Below are 25,276 nucleotides of genomic sequence, written 5' to 3' on the forward strand. Positions count from 1 at the left end.
TTCAGAGTAAACACAGCAAGTGCAGATGGCGCTCGATGTGTCCAAACTTCGGCCCGAAACATGGCGCGTAAAATGGCCGCTATTTTGGGTGTGCGCGAGGGAGGAGGAAATCGACGGCTAACTCACATCGGTGTGAATGTAAACTCTTTTGACCTCCGACCCCGTAGCTGGCGATGACTCCCTAACAGGCACATGCTGGAAGTACGGCTGTATTAACAAGTATGCGAGAAAGCAGACCGGCAGCCGGGGAGATACCACACGCTGGATATTTTAATTGACATCCCGGAGTTCGGGTCACCGGGAAAAGCAAAAACCATTGGTATTGTTAGTGGCAGACACGGGCTGACCCATCTCCGCCGAGAGATGGAAAAATGCAAGACTTGAAGAGTCAAGTTGATGAAATAATAAGAACACGGCAGACAAAGATTGCACGAAAGGGAAAATAAAAAAAGGCACCGGGGCATTGTTTACTAAGGTCCGGTCCAGAGCAGAGCATGCATGTACTAAATGCAGCGCACTGCCGCCGGCCACAGATTCCTGGATCACAAGGCCAACGACACGGCCTTGGCCGACCACCATTGGAGGCGGGCGGTGATGAGAACAGCCACTCATGAGTGCCCGCTATGAATGCGGTGCTGCCAGCGGAGACGCCTTATTATGTCTTTATTGGAGGACTGGTGACTGAGACTGAGCTCTCGCTGCCGGAGTCTGCGCAATTGCACGCGTTGGCCAAACGTTCTGTCGTCGTAGCCAGGTCGAGTTGTAGTTCGTGGTCACTGGTAGCCAGTTGCTGCACGAGGGATTAAAAATGTGGCCGTATAGTCCCACGTGATGCGATTGTTACGAAAGGTCAAATGACATTAAGTGTGAGAATCCTGTGAGTGCGAGCGAGCCCAGTGCTCTTTGCCCAGATTCTTGAATGAATATTGCATGCGCTTTTTCCTGTCCCACCCTAAGAAAACAAGTCGGCTAACTATCAAGTTTGCGGGAGTTTGAAGTGCTTTACAAAGAAAGCATGTTCTAGTAGGTAAGATTGTCCCTATGATCCTAACCTGCATACTTATGAAGATTATGTCATCATATTTTCATATTGATTTGTAACGATTATGTACGTACAGTGCTACATGGAACTGATTATCAGAATTTTTTCTACACAACAAAGAATTAACACTTTTTCGTATTTTTAATAAGTTTAGAATTCATAACACTTTCTTGAACTCCGGTAATGTTCGTTACACGATTCAAATCTGCGACACAAAATTCAAAACAATAAATATAATTCAAATAAAATTTAAACGTAGAAAATAAAAAGCCTGTTTTTTTTTTTCGTTTGTTTTTAATATGGATGGCACCATTACGGTTTCCAGTGAAAAAGGCTTTGTTGTGGAAAACAGTTTCGCAGTGAAACATTTTTAAAGGTAGTTGCATAATTTCAGTTTTTGAAACTCCTGCAGAAATTCAGGCCATCCCTCTCTCCACTTCAATAAACATTCCGTAGTTTTTCGAAAGGAAAAACTGCGCATTGTTTTTAAGTAAAATAGTTTTTTTTATAAATATATCGTTTTATAATATATCGAGGAGAGTTTTGGGTATTTTTCACATTTTCTTGGTTCTTACCAAATCTTCCAGGAAAGAGAAACGTGATTATAATAAATAAAATAAAATTCTATATTAAATTTTGACATTAAAATTAGACAAAATGGTAATATGAGATTGTTTTTATAAACTTCATAATTTCGATTTGAAAATGCAATAGGCAAGTACACCTAAGTCTATTTATTTATTGCTTCTATATAATACAACTCTACTACTATGATTAATCAAATTCAAAAACAAATATATAGCATGGAAGTACGTGCTATATCTGCATTTGATCTTTTCTAATTTTATGTTTTTAAATTAATATTTTTGAGATAAATTATGGGCGTAGTTTTTGCTCAATGAAAGGAATAATATTAAGCTACAACTGCAATGTTTGTTAGAGGTCGAAGTTACCGCACTTTTTTTTTTTTTTTAATTAAAAACGTCATGATTTTCATACAACTGAGATTTAAAAAACAGGTAAGCCTATTACTGCAGCTAGATTGGAATCAAAGGGGAAAACAATAATAATACATTTATAATATCATTTCAAAATAAAGACAAAAATGCAGTGCAGTATAAAAAAACAGTAACAACGAGTATATTATGAATATAAGTAACGAGAAGACAAGTATATTAAGAATCCTAACATGATTCTTAATATACTTGTCATATTATAACAATAATCGTAACATGATTCTTCAAAAGACGAGTTATTCGTGGCATTAAAGATTTTTTCCTGATAAACAAAATGGTATCGATGTTTAAGATTAGGGTCAATTATTTTTAATCATTCATAAGTAGCATTGTGACGGATCCGAAGTATAAAATCAATTTTAAAAATAGATATAGGTATACGTAAATGGACACAAATAACCGTAATGCAAAGTTTACTCTATTATGCAAGAAAAACTGAGAAGGTATAGAGTATGGCTGTTTGAATGAAGTATGGGAATCAAGTCCAAGATGATTATAAGTTAAAAAGGTAAAAAAAGGGTACTCAGTTTACGTTATAAACAAGAAAAATTAATTATTATTTATTTCCCTCCCCCAACTAACTTGCAGATATGAAATAGTAGGTATAATTTGGCTTTAGTAACCAATCTTTTTGTCACTAAACTTACAGCGTATGATATAGTAGCAGCCCAAGAATTAAGTCCAGGACGAACCACTAATATAGGGAACATATACGTATTTTGACTATGTGCTCCGGATTTTCTGAATTTTTTTCTGTCACGAAGATAGTTTGAGAGCCGTTATCAGTTATTCAGTGGAACCTCGAACCAATCAATTTTGAACTAGGTTTTTGCGAAATGCTGTATAAAAAGTCCTAGAGATATCAGAAAGGCAACATCGCCCAACATGCCTTGATCAATACAGATAATCCAGGGTCAAGTTATATTCGTCAGATCTAGAACAAGAAATCTACATCGGAGACTTAGAGAATTTAATTTAATATTCCAGAGGGTAGAAATGATGTAATCAGTGGTAATCTTTCTATGGTTTTACAAATATCAGGTGTGGTGCAGAGAAAACTATATTTGCTAATACTGAACTTAATCCTGGACCCAGGATCATGTTTAAGAATTTGATATCTATAGACAATAAATTAAGATCGCCACTGTTTCCCAGTAAGACATATAATAAATTATATATTTAATATATGTGGAGATACATATGATTTATCATTACGTAATGAGACTGATATTCCCAGTCACTGAATGACAAGAGACAGGGCTACATTCCTCATCCTCACGTGTGATACATTGCTGTAATCTCTAAACAAAGAGCGGAAATTATTTGGAGCTCTGAGAAATTAAAGCATGATTGCCTGCTTTAATCTGGAGCTATTTGTACTCCAGCTGAGAACAGAAGTAATGATAATAGATTTTCAAATTCAGTGATATCATACCCTTAGAACAGGATACATCAAAAGAGGTGCAGTGGAACGACAAGAACGTCTGAGAACTTTTTATATCCGGGTCGGATGCATGCTGTCTGGACCTAAAGAATTGTGTTCATTCAATAACACAAAGAACTTTGAAAACCGAGTTGTGGCGCTAGAAATTCCAGTAACTCTGTGGGTCGTGGCTTGGCACAGTTAGTAGAATTCTCTTTACTAAAATTGCTGTGGTTGAGATTCAAATTCATCTGGTTTGAAATCTGAGGAAAGGTCCTTTTTAATTTTTAAATTAAAGCTTTAAAAAAGAGGTAATTAATTTCTACGTCTGAAGATGCAACAGCCTTCAACCTATTTCCTCCAGTTTGTTAGGAGCAAGCAGTTTCATTGCCGAGAGGAAATGGAATAAACCTGTTTGATGTTTACTTTTCCTTTCTGGAATGTATTCTATTTATATTTAAATTTAATTTGTTGAAAATTCGATCTGCAGAGGACTTTCAAAATGTCCTCAGATTCATGAGGATGGTTTTTGTTATGCGCCCATAATGTATAATACCTTTTATGTTAACAGAACTTCGTCCATTCAACTGAGGTTTTTTTTCCTTTAAGAAAAATGGGTTACTTCATGATGGTGGTTTCTTATCAGATATAAAATAATTTCACCTAACGTACAGAAGCGTAAGTACAATTTCTACCCCTCCCGTTGCGAGGTTATAGAGGTCTCCCCTTCTCTTTTAACAACCATATCAAGTCATACCGTGGCCCCTATTCCCGCGATAACAGCCCTGGCGGCATGACAGTTTCTCCATTGCAACAGTATCATGCAGCATGAAAACTGTATCAATTTCACTTTGGAAAGAATTCTGGTAGTTCATACAATTCCATCCCTATAGCAAGCTTAACAAAGAACTTTGCTCATTGCAGACAAGGTGTAACTTAAACCGTGAAATTTCTAAAAGATGATGAATCTGGGGACGATGATTTGAAAGAACTTTTATCATGTTCTTTATTATTATTTTCTTTTTTTTTTTTTTTTTTCCTGTCACCCTTTACCTTTCCACTAGTATCCTCTGTATGTTAACAGAATATCGTTCTCTGTCAATTATTGTCAATCTTTGTAACAACAGGTCTTCTCAAAGCACTAGACCCATAATGCAGCATTCATTTGCCGCTTTATAATACACTCGCACTGTATTAGAAGGTTTGAGGATTATTTTATTCAAATATGTGTACTGAGCAGAACTCTGTATATCTCATGAGCATTTGTGGCTGACACACAAAATAGAATAACAAACATTTATAATACAGCAAAATTATTTTCTCATATAAATACATATATATCCCATAAGGGAAAGTCTACTAATAAAGGATAACTTCACACTTTCATCTTTAATTTTCAGTTTATCACTTTCATTTCGTTCATTAAAATTCTCCGAAATCAATATTACAACTATATAATTAATCAAATGTAACCGGAATTAATATTCTCAAATTCACCTCCCTCTTACCTTAACAAGTGAATATATAAATTATCTCTTAATCAATAATGTTCCATTTCACAATACCTATAATTCAACGTTATAAATAGTATTTCTCCAACTTAAGATTCAATTCCTATAACTGTTATATTACAAAATATTGCAATATAAAACGCTCTCTAATCATATTCTCTAACCAAAGAATGCCTTCTATATAAATGTCTCAATTCACACTAAACCTGTACAATTAAATTTTTCTCTAAAGTATTATTAAACTACATTACGTATACCCATTCCTAAACATGTCATTCACAATACTTTTTTTGCATAACATTTGTAATTCACCTGGACCACATCTATCATTCTCAGTTCAGTCTGTTCTATTCTAATTACCTCACTTATTTAATCTTAATAATGAAATTTACTTTCCAGTTATCCTTATCCGTGACATTTATTTTCAACTTATCTTACCTTGATATTTAATTATAATATTAATTTTACCTTCACTCTTCCAATTACTTCGTTAAATCTTTCTATTGTATTAATTGCCGAAATGATTAATTGTAAATTCCTCTGAACTAGTGGTAGTGGCCGAGTATGAAAAAAATAACCTCTCTGTCTTTCTCATATTTTATATTCTTTGACTCTTCCCTTTCGCAACTATAATATTAATTTGAAGTACACTCGTGCTTATCATTACCATGTTAACTGTAGTCTATGAGATCCAGCCGACCAATAAATGATACAATGTGCTGTAATATTCGCTTCAGATTTACTAAAACTTTACTCATACATTAGCCCCTTCTATAATAATATTTGTTCTTTCACCAACTCTTGTTTATTGACAGTTCTGCTGGCTACTTATATTTTTTTCCACGGCGTCTTCATTTGCATCATCTAGACCATCCTTCTGATATAAGTATACTTCTCTATATACTATTATATTTTCATTTTTCCATTTCCTAGTTCTGCTGGCTAATAGAACTGGACATCTGAGCTCAACCAAGCGATTTCAATACGGTTGTGACCTGTTCCCTAATAAGCAACAGGTCGCAGTACTCCAGTTGAATCATCTGCTGCCTGCTGTCTTCTTTTCTTTTTCCATTCTCTTCGGCTTAATTTTCTTCTCTTCGGTAAACCTTCCTTTAACTATTAATAATAGTTAAAGGAAGGTTTACAGCGTAATTTTAAGCTAAAGAAAAGAAAGGGACTGTTAATCCTCCATATTGTTCAATTTCAACGTTTGGACTAGACGCTGTCATTCTTTGTTTGGTCCTTTATTTTTACTTAAATCTGAATCATCCGCTCCCTGTATAATTCCATATACAGATATACGTACACATAATAATGATAATAATATATCTTCCATTTTGTTTTCTATATAAAAAAATAATATTTGTAAATCTGGAATTTTTACAAATCTACCAGATGAAACGTTCTCTTCGGATTTAAATCACGATCGTGGAGTTGAAAAGTGTTACCATAAAAGCACACACGTGCTAAATGTGCCTGTCCAAATTCCAAATTCTCATCAGACAGATAAGTGTAGAAAAGGGATGAGCAGGATTTAAAATTACAGTCGAACTTAATAGCTAGCTAGAGTGAAAAGCATGTTATGCGATATGACAAGAAAACAAAGCGATTTTCAACGAAAGCAACAGACAGTGTAAACCGAATCCTAGTGGGGCGAATCAATGGAAAACGAGACTACATCGATTGAGGCGTGTATGGCTTCCCACACCTCTCAGTGGTGTTTCCCACGCCGCGTGGTCACTGTGAATTCCAAGTGACTACTAATGCATTCACAGCCTCCTGGCAAAGACCAGCGGAACGACTGGGTGGGGCGGACATTCGGCTCGAAGAAAGAACAACTTTGAGAAAAGAGTAAATTGCTACTTTCAGTAGTGCAAAACAGGGTAACTTGGAAGCAGTTGGCTTGCTTTCATAATACAAACAGCGAATTTTCACCCAATTGCCGACTACAGCTTTATCTCCATTCAAGGCAAACCCAAGACTTACAATCTTATTACTTTGTTTCATATCCTTCAGTTTTAATCATTACTGGTTAAACTGTAGAAAATAAACAAATTAACTCATTTTTTTTCGCGTGCACGTATGTGTATTTAATGCCATTGATTTCTGTATTTCTGTATATAGATGGTTGTTTTACTTACAAAGCTGCTTTCTTGTTTATTGAATAAACTATAGTGTTTGCTACATTCGTGTAGCACACGGACCACATGAGAAACTACACACATGGCAATACAAAAAGCGAAATTGACTATTTACTTTAGCCACAGATGGTCACTGGTTAGTAGTGCGTCCGCCACTAGAACAGCATCTAATTTCGGACCCTCCCATGTGCAAAGACTCTCGTAAATAACTAACGTCTCGTTATTAAAAGTAGCACTTTATTTTCCTGATAGCCATGCCCCAGTCCACCCACACACAAACATCTTAATGTTTAGTTAGGCAATTCGATTCCTTTGAACTTCTTTGAAGAATAAAGATTTACTTTGGAGGAAAACTCCTATTGAATTCAGCACCAGACGACGTTATGTCTGCTTCTTTGGTCTTCACCATAACTTTTCAGTCTATTTATGAAGAGGGGCACTGTATGTGATGTTTCTGTGTGGCTTATGCAAAAGTTGACAGTGGGCTTTCGTAAGAAATGTTTTTTGTTTTTTTTTCTATTGCTCGGTGCCAGTAAACTGAATCATTATACCAAAAGATAAGAAAATTCTACCACTCTTTGATGGCTTGAATATGTTCTCGGAACAGACAAATAATAACCTATTAAGAAGATGTCTACTTAAAAATTGGCCGCGGATACGTTGACAGATTGACAAGTGAACAAACCATTTGCGAAGAATTACCGCAGTTGGCTCGAGTTCAACAACTCTTATTCCTCAGTCGAGGGACACCAGGGAGACATCAACATCTTCAGAATTCTCTATCAATGACGGCCAAGACTGAGTTGTGGTTCGTTTCATATGCAGTACTTTGAATGGGAATAATTTTTATCTTTATTTATTTTTTTGAAATGGTAGTAAGTGTAATTGAAATTACGTCCATCAACCGGCATAGAGTTAGTGCAACTGTCAGTTAGCTGTTAACTGGCTCATTATTATACCTAAAGAATTATATTCTGAATACCGAACAGGAAAATGCTGGAGAAATGTATGCGTTTTGGGGAGGGGTGATTTGCAAGTTTCTTGAACTTAAAAATTAATAAAGAAAAATCTTCCTTGTCCTTAGATGGAAGAAAGAGAGTCCCTTGGAGTTGTTCAGATAACAGAGATTTTCCCAGAATAATTGTACCTTTCATTATCACTTTTTTTTTTCATCGTGTTGTCCCTGTTATTTGGCCTATCCTTGGGGTTCAGATTTGGTTGTGTGCTTCTACTGGCATTATTACTAGCTATTAGAAATTTTCCACAGATCCAACAAGAAGTCAAGCCTCATTTCCCCTGAAGGTTCAGTACGTTCAGCCTTCTTATTAATATATTGTTAACTTTTGCAAACACCTCACATTTCCTTTCCATTTCTTGAGCGATCACCGATTTTACTCTGTAAAATGCGAGAACATAAAATGCTTTCGCAAGTTGGATACCATCTTGAAGACTAGATATCCAGTATTCCACCACACGGAAGAAAGCGTTCTAACTTAATTAGTTAGGGGGGGGGGGAACTTTTTAAGAGTTTATCTGTTTAAATGTAACGTGCTCTTTTGATGTATTATTATTGGTTTTGTCGCAATAAATTTTTGAAATAGGAAAAATCATTTTGAATTATCCTGTACGTGTTAATAAATAAAATAAAATAGGTCATATAGATTTTATCCTTAATTTTTTCACCATAAAATAGCATTTCAACCAGGGGAAAAACTGTAAAATTAGGTGATATATGTTCTCTGAGAAACTTTACTGAAGGTAAGACTTCTGAGTAGATGGGAGGGAGGAGCATCTAGTTATATTAAAGATTGCGGTAAAGGAACGCACCATACCATGAGTCATCACAAGATTCTGGGATGATTTCTTTGGACTGGAGAAATGCAACGCCTCTCCCATTAATAAGGGAGGGGATAACTTAGAGACGAGTAACTATAGGCCGGTGAGGTTGATTTCTGGTGAGTAATCGGCGATATATATTGCTTAGCCAAGTCATAAAACATTTAGAAGCTGGAAATAATGTCTATATTACATATCTAGATTTTAGTAAAACGTTTGATTCGGTTCCCGCAAAAGAGGTTTCAGTACAACCCAGAGCATGCTGGAATGGTCCTCAAACGGATCACGGGCTGGCTGAGGGAAAGGAGACAAAGGTTGTTAATCAATGAGTGTTTTTCAGAGTGAACTAATCGGTTCAGTGTGCTCCCAACTGTTTCTGATTTTCTTTAATGATATTATTATGCGGGTATACAGGGAAAGCTGTCAAAGTTTGCTGATGATTTAAAGCTAGGCAGGGTAGTTAACGAAGAAAAAATATTGCTGCTTCAGAAGACTTAGATCGGTTACACGTATGGGCTGAAAGATAACAATTGAAGTTTAATCCTGCTAAATATAAGGTTTTGTATTTAGGAAAATAAATGCGGGTATGGTATACAGACTAAGAGTCAGGAATTAAGGCGGTTCAGGAACATAAAAGTTTAGGGGTTATGATATAAGTAGACACGGAGTTTTCCTTGCGGTGTAAGGCTCAGAATATCAATAATCAATAGGACCTTTGCGATCAGGGAAAGAATGTTGTTTATCCCTCTTTGTGAAACAATGGGACTCCTCATTTAGCGTATTGTATTCAGTGAGGAGGCCTCACCTAAAGAGGCATAGAACTAACGTCCAAAGAACGGCAACTAGATTGATTGGGAGTTCTGTGGGTTGTCCCTATGAGAAACACCTTAGAAGATGAGGACTGCAAGACTTGTAGATCAGACATCTCGGTGGGGATTGGATAGGCGTGCTTAAGGCCTTTAAAGGAATAAGCACAATGAATGGAAGGAGACGCTTTCACGTTGAAACAAGAACAAGGGACCTCGAATATAAACTTTTGAGAATTAGCAGAAGATTAGATCTCACAAAGGCATCTTCGGGTAGCGTGTTGTTGATCATTAGAATAAGTTGTCTCCTCCAAGGGGTGGCTGAGGTAGACAGTCTGACAAAGTTCAAGGTGGAATTGGATGACTACTTTTTAGCAATGAAAAAATTGTGATCGACTGGAAGAATGAATGATAAGCCAGATTAAAGCGCGGAGAGAGAGAGAGAGAGAGAGAGATTTGGTAGCGAAGCTATCTGTTTCTTTATTGGCTACTTGTAAAATTTTTCTCGAAAACTAAACTAACTTACAAGATATAATCAAATATCCTAAGCTTTTTTTCCCCTCTTTCTGAATATCTTGCGTTTTATTATTTATTTATTTTACCATTTTAATAAGAAACTTAGGCCCTAAAACAGATAATGCAGCAACGCTATGATAAAATAAATAGCTCCTCCGACGTTTACATCAGGAATAATATTATTCACAAAGAATTGAACAATTTGAACAATGAGCCTTCACTGTAAATCATCGTAAACCTACGTGACACGGTATAAATCGGAATGAGTAACAAAGCCGAGATGAATGGCTAATGTTCTCGGAATAAACACAAAGGGTTTTGACCATTTTCCTCCGTTCAAACTCAACCCCGCCCAAGAAAAATGATCTCTGTTTTCTAAAATGTATTCAGTCAGTAACCCCAAGTATCACCAACAAAAGTTAGCAGGTTTCAAAATTATCCAATGGAAAATAAGCCTAAAACCTTATGGTTAAAATAGAATTTGCTTTACTTTTTTTCGAATAACAAATGGTTTAGGATGCGAAATTTTGAAATCACCACTCCGAAAAAAAAAAAAAAAAACTTGCTTTAACAATGAATACAGGGTGAGCCATATGTCAGTTAATCAACTTCACGTCGCTATTAATATTTTAAATATTAATATTATATTTAGGTGATATTATTTTTGAGATTTAAATGAATTGTCATAAACGAACTCAACTGTTTTCTGTAATTTACTTCTTGGTAAATTGCATCTCTCTTCGGTAAACTATCATTTGGCCCACTCAAGTGTTTTGTTTTTCAAAATTTGGCAAAAACGAAATGTATTAAATGTTTGACAAATGGACAAACATTTAGAATATTACTAATAGTTTATGATTTTATGTAGATTCTTATTAAGGCATATATTCTCAAATATTCAGTGAGAATGAAGAATTCCATTAGTTTTTTGTTTTCATATTTATTTATTTATATATTATTTCAATATATTTATTATCATTACTAAACATTTTGTATTTAGGCATGCAACCTCCTGAATAAACTATTATTATAATCCTCAATTACTATTAAAGATCGGGTTTATTGAATCTTTCTAGAATTTCACAGTACTTAATATACCAGAAGTTATTTGACTTAATACAGTATATGGAAAAACATTTGAATTATTCTATGCCAGCCAAAATATACAAAAATTACTTTAAAAAATTACTAAGCAAGTGTTCGATACTGTACTCTTCTGTACCTTCTAGCATTGATAGATTCAAAGCTATGTTCCATGACCTAATTATGGCTGGTTGGTTGTTAGCAGTTTTGTGGCGCATCAGCATCTAAGGCTATTGTGCGCCATCTAATTTTGTTCTAATTAACTAAAACAGCCGCAGTATGGTACTTCGTTTCGTTTTTATTTCTCTGTGTTCATGTTTTAGAACTTATATGAATAAAAATAATTTGTAACTTAAATATTTCTTTACATTTATTATGAATATACAAATATCTTTGTACAACAAGAAAAAATATATAGAAGTTGATTAACACCCTATTGATATTTTCAGAATTCCCTATAATTTTCAAAATATAGGGAATTCTGATTTTCATAGTAATTATGAACTTTTTTTAGGAATCTTAGGTTATGTGGCTGACAGGAGCGATCATACTGCCTATTAAACGCCTGAATTATACGATATCTGGAAAGTATTTCATGGGAGAAGTACGTACTCTTATCAAAAAAAATTTATAGTTCATTTCGTTTGCCGAACTTCCGCTTATTTTGGGATGCACTAAGGTTATCTTGGGGGGGAAGAGATCTTTAAGCCCTATATGACGCTTTTCAGAGTAGCAGCAGCAGTAGATTCTGAATTCATATTTTCATCGGATGGGGTGACCGGCCATCATGAAAATGGAGACATATTTCCTTTCAGTGCAAATCAAATTGAGCCTTATGAAAATAATTTTTCCACAAAACATTTGATAAGAATTACGTCAAGTTCATATTTAGTTCATATTTTTATGGATATCTTAGATTTCATGGTTATAACTTTTGGACATCAGCATAAGAGATCGGAATCCCTTCTTTCATGGGTCCTGCCTTTCTTGGCTTCTTCTTAATCAAGATTACAAAGGAGCCGAGGAAGAGAAAGCGGGAAAAATCATTTATACTGAAATGCTAAAGCGATAAAAAAAATTAAAAAAGGGCTTCACCTACTCAGTTTTTCTTGTCAATTTTATTTTAGTTGCCAGCCGTTTCACTAAAGAGTGAGTCCATTACTGACTTCCTGCATTTCTTTCCTTTGTCCTAAGGTTTCCCTCACTTCCTGGATAAATACTTTGGAATTTCCGGTAATTTAAAAAAAAAAAAAAAATCTCAGTGAAGTGTCTTTTCAAGGTTACAAAAATGAGATGGCGCACTATGGCCATAGATGCGCCTAAAAAATCCCAAAACAAACAAACAACAACAAAAATGCGAAAGTGGATTTGGCAAATAGTATTTCTTAGATTACGATTACGAATACTCTGTTAGGTTCTCCATTTTGTTTGGTGAAACCTAAAGCTAGCCGTGAAAGGTATTTTGCGAGCGTATCTCTGCAATAAAGAATATTTGAATAATAATTGTCTCTCATCAGAACATTGATCGTTATGATTTTCCCCTTAGCTACTAAAAAGTAAAACCCCAAAGAGAGAGGGAAAGAAAGAAACTTATTCTTAAAAACGGGTACTCTTAAAGAATATGAAACTGTGAATACTTCAACTGAAAAAAGATTATTTATGCAATATGAGTCATGTTGCTCACCCTAGTAAGAGAATCAGCTGTTTGATTTCGAATAGTTTGATAGTTAATCTCAGGATTATCCATCATTCGCTCTTTCCTTCAAAAGAATTTGTCGATTATATTAGTAACGAGAAATGTGAATTGGCGAAGATTGCTGAACCGAAGTAATGGCAGGCCGAAATTTGTGAAGGGCTGCCCGTTACGACATTTGTTGGTGGGGGGGGGACCTCGAATGTAGAAAACCATGACCTAGAAAGCAGGGAACACAGACTGTATATCAATCTGTTCCCTCTTGCATCACCTCCCTCCCTCGCAAACCAAAAGCATCAAGCTACTTCCCCTTCGAAGTGAGAGGCCCAGGACTGTTGAGCGCTCCGAACGGTATACGCGACAGTCACGTGATTGTCTCATGACAGGAGCGAACTGTACTCATAAAAGCTGTTTTTGGACATTATACCAACTAACGGCAGCAGCGAAACTTTATAGACTTGTCCAACCGAGCTATGGGAATCACACGAATACGACGTCTAAAATAAATAAAAGGAATCGTAATAATCAAAGAGTAGTTTTCTATTTAATTTCATGTCTTATTCAAAAAAAAAAAAAAAAAAGATCCTGCATTGTTTCTAAAATGGCTGAGTAAATCAACACATGCTTAGAAAGGAAAAGTTTTTTCTGATGCTTTCATTTCTTATGTGCATTAGACAGGATACCAGAGAAAATTTGAGTACAGCAGTTAATTATTGGGAAATGATTTAGTTCACGATAAAAGTGTATGATCCTGCATTTTAATCTCATTGAATGCCTGAACACTGAGTTTATTTATTCTGATTCGGTCTGTATTGTCCATAGTTCTTTCCAATACCAGTTCTGTTTCGTCAGCAACTGACTGCGTAATCAAATAAGTTAGCAAAAGAAAGAAAAGATATTCGCACCTTTATTAGAATCTATAATATTAGAAATACAGTGTACTATTATAGGGATGCAATGAATGACCCCCCCACCCGAATTGTACTGCAGTAATTGTATTTACATAAAAGTAAATATGGAACGTACATGCTTCCTATTATAATCGGTTGTAAATACACATATACACAACTATGGACCCCAGTACTCCAGGCCCATTCGTTACCATAATCGGTTGTATATTATTTGGTTCCTCTCCCTCCCCTTCCAAAAAAAGTTCCATCGGAAAGTTCCATTGGAAAAGTTTCTTTTTCGGGACTGACGGGGAATTGGCGACTTTTAAATTTAATTTAAAGATAGAAAAAGAGAAGAATACCTGACAGCTAAAACAGTGCAGAGGCAAAAGTAGCAACCACGAAAAGTATATGAACTCTTGAAAGAGTACGTTTGGTGTCCCGATACTATTTATGTACAAAGTAAAGGTTACATTAATAGTGGAGAGGTCTCCCTCCCATAATAAGCATTTTACATATCTTCGGTTATACTGTTTAAACTCAGGCTGGATAAGGTAGGTCCTGGGGAGTCTCATAAGCGCAGGCTCATAAGTTGGATCTATAGACAAATATTTGCATTGTATAAACTGTATAGGTCTCATAATATAATCAGAGACTATGTATTATAATTTGTAATTTTGTTGATTTTATATATACATATACAGTATATATATAAATACGTTTGATGGACATATTTGCGATTAAAGGTGCATTGTAAGTACATGCGCTGAGTTAAGTGTTGCATTAGCAACACCCCTTGTGTAGGAATGAACTCCTCTGTAATGCTGGTTCGCACACGTGGCGATCAGTTTTTGAGTGTCTGCGAGGAAGAATGGGTGAGCGTCGAGATCCTTTCGACTTTGAACGTGGATTAAACGTGGGAACAAGATGTGCAGGTGCCAACATGGTTAAATTCTCCCATTCTGTGATGTAACGAGTCTATCGTGACTGGCTCAACAACAGTTGAACAACCAGCAAAGGTCACACATTGGGACAGCCACGTGCGATCGATACCCCTGATGAGTTTTGTGTCTCATCTCGTAACAACCAGCAGCGACGTAGCATAGTGGCCCAGTGTAGGAATAGCAAGACCAATATCCACAGGGTCTGTGCGCCGGACATTAGAGCTCTTATAGGCTATGGCAGTTGAGAGCCATCATGGGTACCTATGCTCGCTGCAAGACACAAGAAACTGCACCTTGCAGTTTCTTGTGTGTGTCTTTCGAAACTCAACAATACTGGTTCTGCTGATAGAAAAAAGGAACCGAACGCAAACGAGTCTACGCCAAAACAGGACCGCGTTTTGAAGTGCTTATGCCTTAAAAACCGTAAAGCTTCTTCGTCTGAGCTGGAAAATAGAATGGGAAGAACATACAGGAGTGATTTCAAGTGCAGTAACAATCAGAAGACGCCTCTTCAAAAATGGACTTGTAGCCCGTCGTCCTAAGAAGCCCCTCCTCACTCAAAAAATGAAAAAGGCCCGATTAATTTGGTGTAAGGAGCATGTCAAATGGACCCCGAACAGTGGAAGTCAGTTATAAAAAAAAAAAAAAAAAAATTTTTCTCGGATGAGAAGAAATTCAACCTGCATGGCTCTGACAAACGGTTTACTGCAGACGTGGTGAAGAATACCATCCAGACTGTATGGTGTCTACAGTGAAATTCCCTACCAGCCAAATGATATGGGGGTGCATTTCATATTGCTGAGTAGGTCACCTGCAGTTTATAAAAGGTTCCCTAAAGGCCAATGGATACCTGGCTATATTGGAAGGCAAATTGCTGCCAACTATTAGAGACCATTTCAACGTGCCAAGTAACTGCATCTCTCAGGATGACTCTGCTCCTTGTCATCGGAGTGTAAGTAGGCACTCCTGTAGTTACTTTAGCTTCATTTCTGCATTGGAGGTTCGACAGTAATGTGTTAACATTTGTTACAGGTGAAAAAATGGTTGGAAGAACGGTCCATTACAACTCTTAGCTGGCCAGGAAAGAGCCCGGACCCGAATCCTATAGAGAACTGTTGGCATCGTATGGAATCTGCAGTTGCCAGAAAGAAACCAAACACCCTTCGTGAACTTATCGGACTCTATTGTCTTTCATGCTGAGAAAGGAATGCGTCCTTCGTGATAATATAGTGGTTTTGCTACTTGTCACTCATTTGGAGAGGGTTCGGTTTGACTCCCGTTCGAGTGGGATTTCTGAAGTCCTCTTCATTCGAAGCTGCAGGAAGCCATAATTCGTGTTTGGAGCTACGAACTATCAGTTGATTATCTTCAGAAATTGATCTTGTCAATGCCTCGACGGTCTGCTGCTGTCATCAGGGCCAGAGGCGGTTCAACTAAATATTTTAAAAATAATTAAAAATTAAAAAATAAATAAATAAAATAAAAAATAAAGAGGAATACTACCCAAATATTTGGTCTTATAATCACTACTAGAAGAAAAAAAAAGTATATATCGACTTAATTAAATTTTAAAAGCTATCGAACTTTTTTTTTTTTTTTTGTTTCGTTTTTTCAGGCTCATCAACGACATAGATAATATTGCGCCATTGTGTCTGATATCTGTACAAGCGTATTCGCGGGCCGATTTGCATGTTGAAATGGCCGAAAAACATGGAATAGTTTATGGGGATAATCCTGGGGCGTAGTCGATCCAGATGGGACTCGAATCTAAATCTATCCAAATGAGTGGCGAAACCACTATATTATCTCGGAGAACTTATCGAACTCTATTGTCTTTCATGCTGAGAAAGGAATGCGTCCTTCGTGATAATATAGTGGTTTTGCTACTTGTCACTCGTTTGGAGAGGGTTCGGTTTGACTCCCGTTCGAGTGGGATTTCTGAAGTCCTCTTCATTCGAAGCTGCAGTTAGCCGATCTCAGGTGGAGAAAGTAGGGTCGCCTTTCTGGTTTTTATCAGCCTGCGCAACGTACAAATCGGTCCATGCACACACCCACACGCTTCTACAGACATGATGCGCAATGTGGCCAAGTTGCTGATGCGCCTAAAACCATATGACAACAACAAATATTCATTTTATTTGTGCTTTATTTTTAATAGTGTAATAATCCTTCGATTATTTTGTTTAACTTTACTTTAATATTTTTTATGTGTATTTCTTCTTCCTCGATTTGGATTTATTCTCTATGGTTAGAAGTTTGATTTAAAAAAAAAAAAAAAAAAAAATTAAAGAATATGCTGCGGTCTTTGAGCTTTCCACTTCAACCAACTAACTTATGGCTAAATTCTTCAGCCATCAGTCTGTTACAGATAAATAGGTTAGAGGATTTCCAAATCTTGAAACCGGGACACTGCCAAGGATGCATCTAGAGGAGGGAGAATTACAGTTGATTAAATAAGCAATAATTTATTTTCTCCTCCCAATTTAAATTTCTGCACATTTTATTATTTTTTTTTTTGCTTGATAGTTTTCTTAATTATTAAATCTGCCTTAAGCTTGAATTGATATTTGCGAGTCTTATTGAATTAAGGTGAGAAATTCTTAGCATTTCAGTGAAAGCGGAATTACTGTAACTGAGTCGTCTTTCTTTCTTTTTTTTCTTTTTTTTTTTTTTTGAGTGTGAGTGAAAGAAATTGGTAATAAAAATTAATCTCCAGGCAGGGACTTATTTTCGTGTGCAGAATATCCACTTGAAATCCACAATAAGCTTTCGAGCAGTCTCCTCTAATTGACCTTTGAATTATAGTGATGATTTAATTCGTCGATTGTAATGCATGTAATAAGTACCAAAGTCACGTTCATTAGTTTAAAATTTGCCAATATGAAGTATTAATTAACCTCACGTCTGTATTATCGTGGACACGTGTTTCTTTTTGAGGAAACATCGGTTTACAAAAAAAGTATTTCCCCTTTTTCGACGCCCTCTATACTTTAACTAAAACTAAGTTTCTTCCACCACAATCCACGAGTACACAAACACGCTATGGCTAGGCAGAAGTCATCGTTTGGTGTTTACGTATTGCAAAACAGGCAAGTAATTGCATATAATAAAATAGGTAAAGTAATTTTAACTTCATCCTTGTTTTAATCCAGTTTAACATCGATATCTATATAACCGAAGATTGATTAGACTAATTGTCGATTAATGCAGCAACTCGTATTCGTTATCACAATACAGTTAGTTCAAAAGTTAACTAGTTTACAGTTAACTGATTTCTTCAACAGTTTTGTGTAAGTGAAGCAGAATTTAGAGGAAAGCTTTACGCTACAAACAAATGTAAAGCAATACTGTATTCAATTTAGACCATACTCAAGCAGACCCAAAATATCAGCAAGTGGTATAATCTCATTTGGGTGCAGGATGCAAAAATGTTAAGGTGCCTTTCCAATTATCTGTTTGTAACTATACAAGTACGTATATACTGTATTATATTACTAATATTACTGTATTATACATCGGCACATACTATTAACTTTGTGCACTATTATAATTATAATTTTAATTATTAATAGTTTATTAATTATAAACTTATAATTAATAAACTGTTAACTAAATTTAAAGTTAACTAGTTAAAAAGTTTTTGCTGTCAGTATCGTAGAGAAAATTAAATGTATAACGATTTTGTCTTTTGAAATTGGTACTGTTGTAAACATGGATTCAAAAGAAACTATGACTCACATATCTGATTTTAAAATGTAAAAAAAAAAAAAAAAAAAATCATAAAGCATTTCTCTCTCTCTCTTTGTTTAATAAAAATATGTTTAATAAAAATATAATTTCGATAACAAGCTGTTCATTACTCTGAATTTCTTAATATTTTAAAAAATGATTTTTATATAAGTTTCTCCAATTTTTTTTTCTAAATTTACTTTTTATAATATTAATTCGATATCACTATAAAATTATTTTGAAAAAGTACTTCCTTCTGACAGTAATTATAAATATCTGTGTTTTCTTTATTTCATTTTAATTTTTAGATTGTTTTTCAAGATTGGAATTCTAGTTTAGTTTATGAGATTAGTTAGTATGTGTTCACTGCTAATAACTTAAAAAAATAAAATAAATTTTCTGTTTATACTCCGGGACGACCAAACGGTAAGAGGAGTTTATAAGATAGACAGAATACAAGAAACAGCACCGTATTTAGCAGTTACGGGCTTGAATCCAGGTCAAGGCACCTGGATTCAAGGCACCCGCGCGCCTGACCACTAGGCTATAGCGGCTTTCTGTGTGTGCAGTCCAAAAACCAAAGTTTACAGCAGTATTGGGGGGGGGGGATTTCGAGGATATTCTAATAGAAGTATTTTAATTTAGATTTGCTGTCATGAGGATTCAAATTACAAGCTCCACCCATTAAGGACACATATTTACTGTACTTAGGGGAGCGTCCTAGGACATTCTTACGTTTTATTTTTATTTAAGTTCATCTTTAAATAGAAGCCATCATTCATCCTGTTAATAGAAGCCCAAAATAGGCTGTTAATTTTATTAAGAACATTGTATCCATTTGTATAACTTGTTTAAAGACGGATGTAAATTGGTGTGCATGTTTAAAATGCTGTTATAAAATGTCTGCGGGTTCATTAGGATGTCGCAGTGAGGTGAGCGTCAAATACTTCAGCCTTAATGTTGACTTACGGACGTGTGGTAAAATCATGGCATAGTTTTACTATTTCCCGTACCTTCACGTTTCACGTTGTTACAAAGTGTGTAGAGTCAGTGACGCGTGTTCTCTTATAGCTGGTGCGCACAGAACTCTGATTGGCTAGTTAATGTTTTTTTTTTTTTTTTTGTTTTTCTTTCTGATTTTAACGAGCAGGCGTCGGCACACTCGTTTGAATTAAGGCAATAAATCGTGTTTATATTTGGCACACAGCAAACTGAATAACGTATTTTTTTATGTAAAGTAACCCATGTGATTTACTTAACTGTTGCAACTTGGCTGTTAACTTTAACTGATATTTTATAATTAAAGTAATAGTAGTCAGAGACAGTGGATGAAGAATCGCAAACAAGTCACCTGCATTACCGGCTGCATTAGCCGAGTGGTCAAGGCCGAGTGGTGCCAAGAATATGCTTTGAGTGACTGTGGTTCAAGCTCGCGTGGCCACTAGATACTGTACGATATAATGTTCTTGTATTCTCTCTATCTTGTGAACTCCTCTGATCTTATGTGGTCATCACTGATTTTTTATTATTTTTATTTAGGTGTGTAAGCAAAATTTATTATTGTTATTATTTTTTTATTGATATGTCAATCATGATACGTTTTACTGCGCCAACCAATACTGTTTAGGCTGGTTACCAATAGTAAAACTGTTTCCTGTTCATTCTACATCTATGTATAGAATTCGAGCAGTTTATATCCGTTATCTTAGGGATCTTTTGCTGTAGCATCGCTGACAGGAACAAAAAGACTGAAACAATAGATGGTGTTGCTGCTGCAAGTTCTATTAGCTGACCTTTTCATTGGTTGTAAACAGGGACCACTTAAAGGGCTGTTTGGGGGATGTGGTAGTATTATGTGGGCTTACGAACTGCAGCTCTAACAGGTAAATGAAGTCCGTGCGCCAGCCTATAATAGTGCACTTATGGATAGCCCTGTTGACATCTGGTTCCGGTATAAGGTTTTTAGGGATGATGTAACCACCCTTTTCATTAGTGTTCTTCGCCTATTGGATCTTGGTTTAACTGATGAATATCACCCTTCATCTTCCACATCTTCACATCAGCTACTATTTACTTAGGTTTAAGCGGTCGGCTGTCTCATGCATTGACAAATTACTACCATGGCAACCGTCAATCAAACTTTTGTTGGAATTCCGATGTTCTTACCGCAACTCCTACTTTTCCACTGCCGATATCTCAGATGCTTTCCGCATGTTTTTATATCTTTTCTTATCTACATTCGCATCGAACAGTTTATTAACTTTGGTGAGTCGCCCGAATACTTTTGAGGGAATAGTGTACATTTGTGTATTTCCTAACAACCGGAAGGCAACGTCTTTATTTGCTGTGTTGTAGAACGGTACAGCTAATATTGTTTTGTCATGCCAGAGAATGGGTTATTCAGGATGTGAGGGGGAAAGAAAGGAAAGAATGTGGTGGAGGTGAGAACTGAATTGAATAATTGAATAATGAACTGCGCAGAGGTACCGAGAACAGATCCTCGAACGCTATGTGCTCCTTTTCAGGGGTGCGGTTGACACAGATTTTCTTTTCATGCACGGCACTGCACATAGAGCTCAAGTGGTGGAGGAACGTCTTGAAACTGAAGATATCCAACGACTGCCGTGGCCAGCACGATCTGCAGACTTAAATCGGATCGAACAAGTGTGGGACGCCCTTGGGCTGGGCGTCGCACTGCACACCAACAGCCAACTCCTCGGGCACTTAGTGAGTTAAGGTCTGCGCTGGTGGAAGAATGGGATTTTTTACCACAGAATCTTACGGACGCCGTTATATGGAGTATGGGTCACCGCTGTCAGGCCTGTTTAGCCGTTGGAGGGGATCATACGCCGCACTGATGTCATGTGACCATATTTTCGAGCATTTTGTGTGGACTTCTGTAATGTGACCTTTTTTGTAGACTGCTATACCCAATTTTGTGCCGTTTCATCGCAATTGCACGAGTACTGAATTTCTAATTTTTTTTTTTTTTTTTTATTCCAGTCGCGGAAGGCAACTACCTAACGGAAAAGCCACTACCTAAGCCTGTATAATTTTGCTAAACAAATTATCACATGTCTCTAACGTTTGGCTGAGGATTATGCGTTGTCTCAATATTTAATTAAGAAGATTTGAAGTTTGACTTCAGCTAAATTATCTAATGTTAGAATAATTGCAACAGGTTTAATGGATGAAATGTTTCAGTTTAATTGCACTCGTATTTGCCGATTATTTCTGTTGTATTTAAAACAGCCTTTATTTCAACCGCTTTTAGCCTGTTTCAGTCCGGTCTTAGTTGACTGCGTTTCTTTAGCAACGTGGAGGATTCTTAGCTGCCATGCTGTCAACGGGAGGCACCTCAGAGAGACAGACAGACAGACGAAATCATAAATACTTTCGAACAGAAATAAATAATGCGGTGAGCATTCTGCGTGTGTCTGGCAGAGACCACAGGCATTCAGAGTAAACCACTTACGGCTTTTTTGGTGAAAGCCCCATTTGTCCGATGACAGGCATACTGTGGGAATGATGAACCTGACGAGCAGCCTAATCGGGCAACAGTTCCCTGCACGCGGATAAACGCCGGAACAGAGAGCCCACCAGATCTCTTGTTGAACGTCAACCAGGATGGCTTGGGTCGTAATAAGTGTGACGAGAAGACACGAAGGTCAACAAAAGGAAAACTTGGGATTCGGATATCGATTACCGTTTGGTCAAAGTGGAAGGGCGTGTGCAAGGCGGATGAAAGGATAAAACATCCAACGAGACCTTTAACACGAGGGATGTAAGGGTACGATAAATGTCTTTATACCTCGCCTTTTACATTTACATGTAATTACTACCTTTGAGAATCATTATTGTAGCAAATAGGTACTCCTAATAAAATTTAAGTACCCTTTAGAGGAAAATTCTGTTGCAGAGATCAAAGCGAAATGTTTTTCGCTGCATAACGTGAGCTTCGAATTAATTCGCTGATAATAATAATTATTATAAGTGAATTATAATTATAATAATAATTATAATTTATTTTACTGTATGATTATTACGTTATTAAAATTCAAGGGATGCGCGTTGCGTGGACTGATTGCATTCTGTGTGTGCTGTTTTTGATGGAACAATGTTATCGTTTTAAAGTGTCATTTGATGAAAGCATTCAAAATAAACCCCATCTTGAATGAGTATCTAAATTGATTCTAAGTCATTCCAAGCGCACGTATGATGTGCGAGCACTATAAATACATTGGCTAAACGTAATAAACTTAATTTTATCACTCAGTTGACAAGTAATAAAATCTGTATTATTGCATTCTGTTCTTCTTCACTTTAGAACGGAGGTGCTCAAAGTGCGGCCCGCTGGCCAGATTCGGTCTTCGACTAGGTTTTACCCATCCAGTGGGAAGAGTTTGGAAAATTAATCGATAGTCAAATTAGGCACCCTAGATGAAAAATATGAAACTACTGTACTAGTGTACTCATGGCGAATATTTCACCAAAACTGTTTTAGAGAAGTAAAGATTAATATCGAAGTAATTACAAAACCTGTTTTTCGACTCCCTTCGTTGCTAGCTAAGGCGTCAGTGGTACGGACTTGAGTAATAAAATATATTTTAAAAAAATGACTAAAAATGCAATTTGATCATTTTTTACATGTATGACTAATCGCTCTTTAAAAAATTATAATTATTGTACAGACAAGATTACAATAGTGCTAGTGTACTCGTGGCGAATATTTTGCCAGAACTGTAACGAAACACAAAAAATAACGAAAAATTTGAAAACCAGTTGGAAAAATTTACTGCAATTTTTTTCCCTTTAATTTTACTGCTAAATAAAAACGTATTGCAAGTTCAAAGATCGGTCAGCAACCAATCAGCTTCAAGGTTGCTGAGATGTGAGCGTGCATCTCAACGTTTTGATATACACACGTGGCACAGCTGCAAGTGCTTCGAGACCATTTCTAGAAGTTTAAAATAGATATGTTCTTTTACTGATACTCAATTAAATATACATTAAAAATATTTTCTTATTAAACTTAAATCCTACAGTTTAATTATTTTTCTAGGAAGGCATCGTCCGTCCTCATTAGCGCCTATTGAGCAGAATAGTACGGCGCTAAATTAACCCTTTCCTTACCCGGCCCGATGGAATTTCAGAAAATTCCAGTGTGGTCCTTCGATGTAAAAGATTGAGCACCACTGCTTTAGAATAAATTCCTAGCTTGTTTCAATCAATATAGTTCATTTGATTGAACTGATTTCATTAGCGAAAATCCACCTCGTTTGATATCTTTATGTTTTGGTTGATCGATTTTGTTGTAGTTTTTAATGCAGATAATTGGATTAATCAGTGAGAGGATGGAAGGGATCATATTATTTGGTTTATTCCGAAGTCATGTCAAGCTAAGAGGCGTCAGTGTAGCTTCTCATTTTTTGCAGGTTTCTGGGATCTATGTGTACAAAAGTATTCATTATCTCTTTATGCAATCTTTCTTCAGAGGAATCTTGTTTTCTACAAATACTTATGAAATGCCTCAACAAGAATTTCGAACGATTTATGTGAGTCTCTTCGTTCTGCAGATGGACTTGTTCACCATGTCTTGGCGTGTTTAATATGCAATGCAACTATTAAAACGATGTTAAAATACAAAGAATGTAAATGAATAAATGATCTTGACATTTTGCAGTCCTGTCTCTTGTGACAAGCATTTTTGAAGGCCCAGGCCCCGTATTTTTGGGAAAAACAGTTGATTCCACGAAAGCAGCGTTCCAGAATACACACGCACTCTCTCTCACACACACACCGTGGTATTCCAGTAATGTGAAACGTATTTGTTTCGGGTGTTTTTAAAGTTTTAGATAAATCTGAACAGCTGTGCGGGGATGTGAATTTTGTCGTGGTTTAATATTTCATTCTGTCTATAGCTACTGAAGTCCCTTGTTCATGAAAAACATTAGTATTTGCTTTATAAATTAACTAAAGGGAAAATGGACTTCTTTTTCTTCGCTTTTGCTTTTCTGTGTGTGAAGTGATGTTTGGTAATGACTCTTGAAACCGTTTTTAGTTTTTCCTGGAATCGCTTAACTCGGCCCGTTTAAGTGCTGCCTTGTTCTTATGTTAAGAACAAGACATGCACTTTAAAGAATATTAAGATGTACTTAAACCTTTCCGCCTTACTTGCCGAGCCGTTGTAAAAACAAAAAAAAAACAAAAAAAAAAACGGAACATTCCAAAAAACATGACATTTCAAAAAAAAAAAAACAAAACAAGACAGATGTTAACTGGGAGCTTCTTTACTTCATTTGTTGATCTTATGAGTTGTAGTTACATGTGTCAGTGCAGTTCCGTACATTGCTGGTTCAAACTTACACTGCCTCACAAAAATATAAGGTCGATGTTGCCTACCAGTAGCTGCGTGTTACAAGAGCGATTAATTAGCTGCGTTACCTAGGTTACAAAATATAGCCGATGCTTGATTGGCATTGGTGCTGTGATTCCAAATGTAGGACTGCAAAACCTGAACATCGGGGCTGTGGCCTAACGATTATTTTCTAATTATATACAAAATTGGTTAAAAATAATTTTTGTGTATACATGTTTCTAAATGCATATCAGTCGCTTTCAAATGAAGTTGCAGTACAGAACTAAT

At 36.2% G+C, this 25,276-nt stretch overlaps 1 protein-coding gene across 1 annotated transcript in view; it reads left to right on the top strand.

Moving 5' to 3' along the window:
• Positions 1-765: 765 nt before the first annotated feature.
• The window catches only part of LOC150074899 (transcription activator GLI3-like), a 331,720-nt gene continuing 307,209 nt past the window's right edge, over positions 766-25,276 (top strand). Inside the window, exon 1 of the mRNA XM_090389398.1 lies at positions 766-1,027. The gene's annotated coding sequence lies outside the window, so the exon portion shown is untranslated. The remainder of the gene's footprint in view (positions 1,028-25,276) is intronic.

This window comes from Mastigoproctus giganteus, unplaced genomic scaffold (assembly GCF_048544385.1).
Source record: "Mastigoproctus giganteus isolate SK-2022 unplaced genomic scaffold, ASM4854438v1 scaffold_15, whole genome shotgun sequence".
Taxonomy (NCBI): Eukaryota; Metazoa; Arthropoda; class Arachnida; order Uropygi; family Thelyphonidae; genus Mastigoproctus; species Mastigoproctus giganteus.